We start from the raw sequence: 8,936 nt of genomic DNA on the forward strand, positions 1-8,936 counted from the left end.
GATTTGATTTAATTGACTCTGCCTAGATCGGTCTCATTAAACAGAGTGGAGATTTCATTGGTCAGCACTCCTCCATGAAAGACAGCCCTAATGACTGGCATTTGAGACGCTGCTGGCATTTTGAATTCAACATCTGCTGAAAACGGTAAAACTAATTAGTGCCCACCCACCTACCCCGCCCCAGCAACTGCATATTGAAATTGGTTAAAGCACTCGTCTTTATAAAAATTAATCATTATCCTAAAGAAGTGCTCCTCTCCCCTCATCTGGATTTCTGGTTGTGGCCCAGAAATTAACAAGAAATCATTGAACTGTTTGAATTTTATGAACCCCTGTAACTAACTCTGGCCTCAATCATATTTCTCTGGGATTTCTAAACAGCAGTTATGCTTAAAAAGCAAACAAAACACATGTTGTTGGGGTCTGCATTCCACCACATATCCACCCTTGAGAAGTATGTCAAAAACTGCAGACCACAGATTTTTAAGAGTATAGGATGATAAATCATCTAATGGAAGTCCCTATAGCAGTTGTAAGTAGTTTTGCCATCTAGAACTCATATTCTAGAGAAAAGTAGTTTCCCAGGACGGTGATGTTCTGGAATATGTATTATTTATTTTAACACTTTTAAAATAAAATCTTTATTATAAACCATGACTATTCCTAATGCCATTGATCATTTTCTGTCGATTCTTTTGTTTGTGGACTGCATTTCATGACAGCAAAACTGTAACCTACTCTCCTCCTGCAAATATTATGGGTTTTTTATTTATTAATTTTTCATATGAAGGTTTTCTTTTTTTTATGAAAAGTACAACTGGATTTGTGGTAAGCAACCAACAGATTTATTTGTGATGGAAAAATTGGAAAGGAGAAAAGTCATATATTGAACAATGTTCTGACCTTAAGAAAGAAAAGAAAAAATGGCAGATGTAGAAACAGTATCTCTGGTGGAAAGTGACATTTAACGAAAGATATCTAATGAGACAGGATAGTAATTTTGAAACTGATACATGACTACTCTAGGTCGGGAAACTAAAACTTTTTATAGGTGATGTGCACAGAAGCAAAAACTTCTATTCATCATAATTAAAAATAAATTGCAATTAGAAGCCAACTTTAAAGGGGTCAAATTATTTTTTTTAATTATTAACTTCAATGGTTTTGGAGTGGTCATTGTGTATGAGACATGCTAAGTGGTTTCCAGAGTTATTTAATTTAGTCTTTACAACCACATGGTAGTTTAGTAAGATATTATTATTCTGTTATACTGATGAGAAAATTGAGGCTTAAGAAGAGTTAAGCAATAATTCAGGTCATACATAGTTAACAGTGGAGTAAAATTTACATCCAATTTTCTTTGTATTCAAACCCCTTATTATTTAAGTGAACTACTCATATGCATTCACTGATCAAGTTCTTAAAGAATGCAATTTTAAAAAGTCACAAAGATACTATAAAAGAAGTTAGGGACCCAAGATGTATTTTCTGAATCAATTACCATATGTATTGATGGCTCTTCACATTTCCAGTATCTCTTGTAGTAAAAAAAAAAAAAAAAGAAAAAGAAATGTTTCCCTTCATTCACTGGAGATAACTTCAATGTGTTCTCCAAGAGTAGTGTAGAAGAAGACATACAAGGAAAAGATGAATGTGCCATATGAGTTCATAAATTATAAACATTCAAATAACTAAATCTAAATCGTCTACATATTGACTCTAAATTTTAGAGCTATCAAAATATTTTAATAAATCAATATATTTTAAAAGTTTATGTAGAAAATATATCAAAATTTTATATATAGGAGCATTAGTTATTAAAACTGGCAGTGTTCTATTCATTTTGATCAAATATTGTTATAATTATATATATGCTTAATAAATATTAGTTTTGTATACACATACTAGTTTAGTTTATCTTCTTTTTGTTTTGTCTTTAAACAGAATTCCCATGTAACTGTAGTTGTCATGTGCATTAGTTGAGATATCTTGTTTCCAGTTAAATTATTCTTTAATTCATCAAAGTAAAAGAGATTTAATTGTGCTCAATGGAAAATGAGGAAAGAAGAAGGTATTTTGTTTAGTTGCATTACTTTAAAGAAAGTCGTAGTTTCTGTGGCTGCTGTTGTAACTAAGAATATACTGGAATTCAACTTGTTGCCATAGAAATTTATTGTTTAACCATTTTTACATGCTTACCCAAGAGGAAATTGAAATAGCTGATATCACAATAAATAACAAGGTTCTTTTTCTTAGCAGTATTTATATTAGATGGAATGAGAATTGTCAGGAATTTTAACGTGTCAAAATGATATTGGTGATTCCAAGGACAGTTTGTTAATTTAGCTTTTTAGGATTTCTAATACATGTTATTTAGTATGTACAGAGAGAAGGATAAATTTGCAAGGATGAACATGAGTGTTCTGTTTATAACATGTTGGTGGAAAATTAAAAATAGTGGTTTCTAATTCAGCATTTCTACTAGATAATCTGTAAATACTATTTTTTTGTTTGTATACTTATTTGAAGAAAAATGGAATATAAATATAAAATGTGCTAAAAATTTAATTTTAGCATATATTAAGTTTTGGCACATTTTCTTTAATATTTTAAACCATTCAAAATTCAATATATTATTTAATTTTAAAGAGTGAGCTCTGTTTAATATCAAGAGACTAATTATTTGCTTACTTAAGACTTTTACATTATATAATTTGCTTTAATGTGGCCCTGAACCATAAAGAAGAGGGCTAAATTAAATATGTCTCACATAATCTCTTGGAACTTTCTTTCATCTACAATGTTGCCAAAATGTTATTATAAAAACTAACTTGTGGAAAATCCAAGACTTTCTTCTTGGTGTTAAAAAGAAATGCCACTAAATGTTTCCATGAAACTACATAATAAATATAGAGGTATCCTGAAACAGGATACCAATTGACCTTTTTGTGACGATCAAAATTTGATTGAATTTTAGATAAAATTAAATAGTTAAGATAATAATGAATTAAGTGTTTAAGAACTATAGTCTACAAATGAAATAGACGGCTGAAGAAATCATCTTAGATGATTAAAGTTCAATATAACCTTTTTGCCTCAACTTACTAGGAATTTAAGTTATTGGTTTAGACCTCAATTCTCCAATTAATTACTCATTTTCCCCATTTACTTGCTATATGTATTATTTTATGTACTTGAGAGAATTGTATTTCATGCTTTAACTTTGCACAAAACTTACTGGAGAATTATCTAATCGTTTAAAGACTTTTAAATGTGTTAGGCTTAAATATTCTATTGGTAACATTAATTGGGTTCTCGCTACATGAAAAATACTGTAGAAACTATCTTGGGAAAAGAAACAAGTTCAAACCTCAAGTAGTTTATGACCCACAAAAGTGAGATATACACATCCTTGTCATGGTAGAACAGTACATCCTTGGTAGTGTGCAAAGATTGTCACTATAATGTTTTGTATTTCTTTCTTCTAAGTAATTTAGGTTTTGAGCCATTTGAAAAAGTGTAGTCATGACATCAGTTTTATTAGCTATTATACGTAGTTAAAAAATCTTAAAGTAGTGTTTTAAATAAAAAAGAGGTATTTTATTTAGTTATCATAATAGTTTTATTTTCATTCATTTTATCTTCATTTCTTTTCCTGTAAAATGGGAATAATTCCTGGTATTTTATAACTTTACTAATACATTTTTGACTAGGCATTCTAAACTGAAATAATCAAACCAGGGTTATCTGAGTAAGTGAATGACTGATAATTTTTCAATTGTAGTTACTTGAGAAATCAGATATTACTTTAGAAAATTTTAAAAAATATTTTATAGTAAAAGACATATAGAAAGAGTTTCTGGGCACTTAGCTTTGATTAGTGTTATTTATATATGTAAAATAGATTACAGAGGCTTTAATATAACCTTGTGTATACTTTTAAAATAATTCCCTTGCTATTTATTGATTAGTAAAATGTAATACTCAATTACTTATTAGTAACATGCAGATACACAAGTCCAAAAGTTTAACAAGCAGAAAGCAGTAAGTTAAGTCATGTATTTACTCACTTGTATGTCTTATTCTCTTTGCTTTTAACTCCATTTCTTTTCTTGGCAGAAGAATACAGGAAGGAAACATGCTCAGTTACAGCATATCGATAGAAAAAGTCAATATATAGTGAAACATGTAAGTGCCTCAAATACAGATGATAAATGTCCATTCCATAGCATTATCAAAGATGCAGTCTTTGCCTCCCAGAAAAGGGGGGTAAAGTGGAAAAGGGTCACCATTACCATAAACTACAATGGACCTTCCCAGTCTCTGACATTGATTGTGTACTTTTCCTTTTAAAATCAATGTCGTATTAAACATTTCTAAGTTTCATATGAAATTAAAAGGAATGTGCATTGCAATTAGAATATGATTTGGATACTGTTGTGTCCATACATAGATTTTATCACCACTTCCATAAAATAATAAGTTTACAAAATAGTGCAGAAATTTGAAATTGTGCATTGGTAATACACTATAGCAGAATTCACACATTTTAGTCAATGTATATTTATTTATTTTAAAAAACCTCTTATATAATTAAAATGCTCCCACATGTCAAAATCATTACATCTACAATATTTTGTTCTGTAAGGTATAAAATGGTACCATATAATATGTGCTAACTTTGGTTTAATTAGATAAAATTTGTGTTAATCTGATTCAATTATGAATCCAATGAACTTTATTTCATTGAACATATTTAACATCAGTGTGTTTTCTGACTGCTTATACACCAAATAGTTGGGTATATCTTTGTCATAACAAAGTCAGATATTAATGCTAGTGAACTTCTCAAAGTGTCTCAATAATGGATGTAATTGGCTTAACTAGTTACCAAACAAATCCAGATTGAAATTACTAAATTACTTAAGCAATGAGTTTAATGCTGCTAATCCCTCTGTTTCCCGAATGACTAAATGTTTTTCTGTGTCTCAGCAAATGCTTCAATGAAAGAGATAATCCTTTTTTTTGATCAGAAAATGTTACATTTTTACACATTTTTCAGTAAAACTTTGATTGAATAATATTTGCATTTTTCACCATAACAGTCAGCTTTTCAGTAATCAGATTTCTTGTTACAGATGGCATTGGGAATAATTAGGCATTAATACATAACAAGCAGATTATTCCAAGAGGCTATTATATCTTATGATGTAATATTATAAAGAACAAGACTTGAAGCCAGGAAACTAACAATTGGAAACAGCAGTAATCTTCAAGAATTGAATTACATGGACTTCCATGTTACTATTATAACTCAAAATTTATAACATCAAATTAAGAGGAAAGTCAGATCAGAACATTTTTGATATTATTTGCATGAACATGACATTACTAATAGCCAGCTAAAAAAATATTTATTCCACAACTTTTTTATAATATAGAGCATTTTTCTTCCAGCATTTTTACATGGGTAGCTAACATTTTGCCTATTAAGTTTTCATCCCTAAAAGCCCAGTTCACACAGTAGATGAGCAATTAAACGCATAGACAGGAAGCAAAATTACTTTATTTTAGAAATGCAGGTTTTTAAGGCATAATATATTAAACTAGTATAACATATTTCAAGAAAAAATTCAATTTATATGTATATTTTCTTTTACACCATAAAAGAAATAAATTCACGATGTTCTTTATAATAAAATGAGTTCTTCAGAACTAATATATCAACGGTGAATGTACCACATGGCTTATGGTAGTTCAAGGAGGCAGCATAGCACTGGTGTCAGGGAAATATATCTTAATTATACTAAATTCAGAAAACAAACGAGAAAAGGAAAGGAAAAACAAATGAGATGATAGCAATTTTTATTTAATTGATTCAGCAAATATTTATTGATCACTTACTATGTGCCACACATTTATGCAGAGGTTCTAAAGCAACACACAACTAGATTTCTGTTTATATGAATTTATGTTCTGTAGAAGATTACAGAACAAAAAATAATACATAACCAATAACATACATTTGAATAATGAAGAACTATGGGGGAACAAATAAATGAGGAATAAGATGATGACTCCCCTTTTTTCTTAATATGGTCAGGGAAGTCCTCTCTGAGCAGATAATATTTGAACTGAGTGAAACATGGTAAAAAGGAGATAGAAATTTTCAGATTTGAAGGAACAGAGATTGTGGAAAATAAATCAACTGCAAAGTAGTCTAATTTATGAATGTTTGAGGACTGGAAGACAGGAAGACTAGAATCTGGCCATAAGCAGACATAGAAATAGAGAGGCAGAGATGCCAGATAATGCTTTATAAGATATGGCAAGGAATTTAGATTTTATTTCAAGTACAACAGAAAGTTTTTAAGTTGGTGAGTGATATAATCTAAGTATGATCAAAACTGTTTTGGTTTCTTTAGAGAGAATGAATTGTAGGGAGCAAAAGTGGAAGTTGAGGAGCTACTGCTATAATGTGGGAAAGAGATTATGTTACCTTTGGATAATAGTGGCAGTAATGGAGACAGGCAGAAGTGGAAAGATCATAAGTGGGTGTGGGAGGGTGTATATTGTTGATGTGGGAATGAAGGAAAAAAGTAGTTTTGTGAGTTTTACTGCTTTATCAACCAACTTGATAATGATACCTTTTATTAAGAGAGAAAGACTAGAGAAAACAGATTTCAGGTTACAGAGTTAGACTTTGGCATGTTAAATTTTTAATGTCTGCATGTTCTGAGAAAGCAAACACAAAGAAAATATGGAACATGAGAAAATGGAACTCAGGGAGAGTTTAGGGAGTAAAACATGGACTTGGAATCACTCATTACTCTTGTCTTAATGGTTACTTTTCATAGATTAAAAATGGAGTCTGTGATTGCAGTTAACTGGCATACTTTGATTTTAAGATTGACTCTTCGAAAATTAAATGTAAACTTGTTTTTAGGCACAACTAATACAGAAAAGGTATCAAGCATGTTTGATATCTATTGTACCTGTGTAGTTTCCCCAAACCAAATGTGAAACTTAGTGAAATATGAATTTATGAAAATCAATGGGAAAACAAATGAAACGATATGGAAAAATGATTTAAAAAACATATTTATATTGTGACATAAAGGTACAACGTAAGCCTTAAATTGAAATGCTTAATTTTATTTTAATAAGCATATTTCTGAATAAGAATTAAACAACTAACTGCATCCATTACCACTATTACCACCAACAAAAAACTTAGACTTTTTGTTTTCCTCAGGAGAAAAAATTTTGACAAAGGAAGATTATCTTTAGTAATATCAATAATACAAGAATGAGAATCAGACAACATTCATCTGGTAATTGGTAGAAGGTTGGTGTCTGTTTTGGAAGGTTTTATTTTGCTTTTGTTTGTATACAGCTCTGTGGTATATCTCTTAAAAACAATACACCACATTTGATATGTAGTCCAGTCTTTGAGTAGGCAGAACGTTTTTTAAATAAAATCATGTTTTCTTTATAGAACCATTTATGTGCACATACCATTCAGCTCACTATTAACTGTCTCTAATCCCCAACAACCTAAGTGTAATTGGACTTAATCTTCTAAGCAAATTGTGATTACTTTTATTTCACTTTAGTACTGCTACTATTCAAATATTAGTTTTAGACATTGTACAAGAATAGTTTTCCCTCTTCACAGGCTCTGAGTAGTTTCGGTTATTTCTGTATAGATGTAACACCATGTTGTAAATACCCTGCTTATTTTTATAACGAGTGTTAAAAGCTAGATGAAAGCTCTGCTTAGTTTCTCACAATACAGCCTCTTGGTGCTATAGAGTTCAAAGTCCCTGGGATCATTTATGGGTACCACAAAAATGAACATATAGGGAAAGGGTCTTGATTCTGGATTAAGTTGTCCTCTAACTAGTTCTGTGATGTTAGGCAAGGCTCTTAATTCTGATGAACTTCAATTTTCTTATCTAAAATGAGAGTGCTGAACTAGAATCAAGCTATCAGAAAACATTTTCTGTCAGGGGTCAGACAATAAATATTTTAGGCTTCATGGGCTAAGATTCAAAATCTAGGATATTTTGCAGCTATTAGATATTATGTAGCTATTAGTTACCTTTATATATTATAAAATAAGAGAGAAAACAAATTTCCCAACATTTTATTGACGAAATTTAAAATGAGTCCCAAACTGGAAAATTTCTTATAATTTTTATGTCACAAAATATTTAAAAAATTTTTTCAACCATTTAAAAATGAAAAAAAAAAAAAGACTTTTAGATCATAGACAGTGTAAAATCAGGCAGTAGAGCTGATCTGGTAGTTTGCCTGTCCCTGAACTAGATTAATTTTACAGTACCCTAGGAAATTGGGTTTTATTATATATTCATTAAGATGTCTTCAAAATGTTTTACTTTATACAGGTTATATAGATTCTTCAAAATTATATAGGATATTTGTATAAGTTTTTGTACTCAACTTATAGATTTATAAATTAAGCCAGTGAATTTATCAAAATATAATTATAGTTGTGTATCTAAAGTAAACCAGGAATAAAATCATGGTTGAAGAGAATTGGTTGTAAATTAATCATGTTTGATCAACAATTATTAGAGTGGTTGAGCACCATCTCTAGAATCAGATTGTTGCAATTCTAATTTTAGCTTTGAGAACTACCAATTGTGTGAATTTGACCAAGTTACTAAACTTATAGAACTTTGATTTTCTTTTGTTAAATGACAATAATAGTATTTATCTCATAGCAATGTAGTAAATATGTGACTATGAATGTGAAAATGTCATGAATGAATTAGTATGGTAAAATGCTTTAAAGATATTTTAATACTTTATGAACTTCAGAAAGCATTGGCTATTTATTTTTTATTTTTATTTTTTTTTGAGTTGGAGTTTCACTCTGTCGCCCAGACTGGAGTGCAGTGGCCGCTTCC

The 8,936-nt window shown here is 29.9% G+C and overlaps 1 protein-coding gene across 1 annotated transcript in view; it reads left to right on the forward strand.

Moving 5' to 3' along the window:
• SLITRK1 (SLIT and NTRK like family member 1) overlaps positions 1–8,936 on the forward strand; it is a 222,496-nt gene that overhangs the window by 4,299 nt on the left and 209,261 nt on the right. The gene's annotated exons all lie outside the window — the stretch shown is intronic.

The sequence above is a fragment of the Carlito syrichta genome, unplaced genomic scaffold, assembly GCF_000164805.1.
Source record: "Carlito syrichta isolate Samal-C Ts95f unplaced genomic scaffold, Tarsius_syrichta-2.0.1 Scaffold316383, whole genome shotgun sequence".
NCBI classification, from domain to species: Eukaryota; Metazoa; Chordata; class Mammalia; order Primates; family Tarsiidae; genus Carlito; species Carlito syrichta.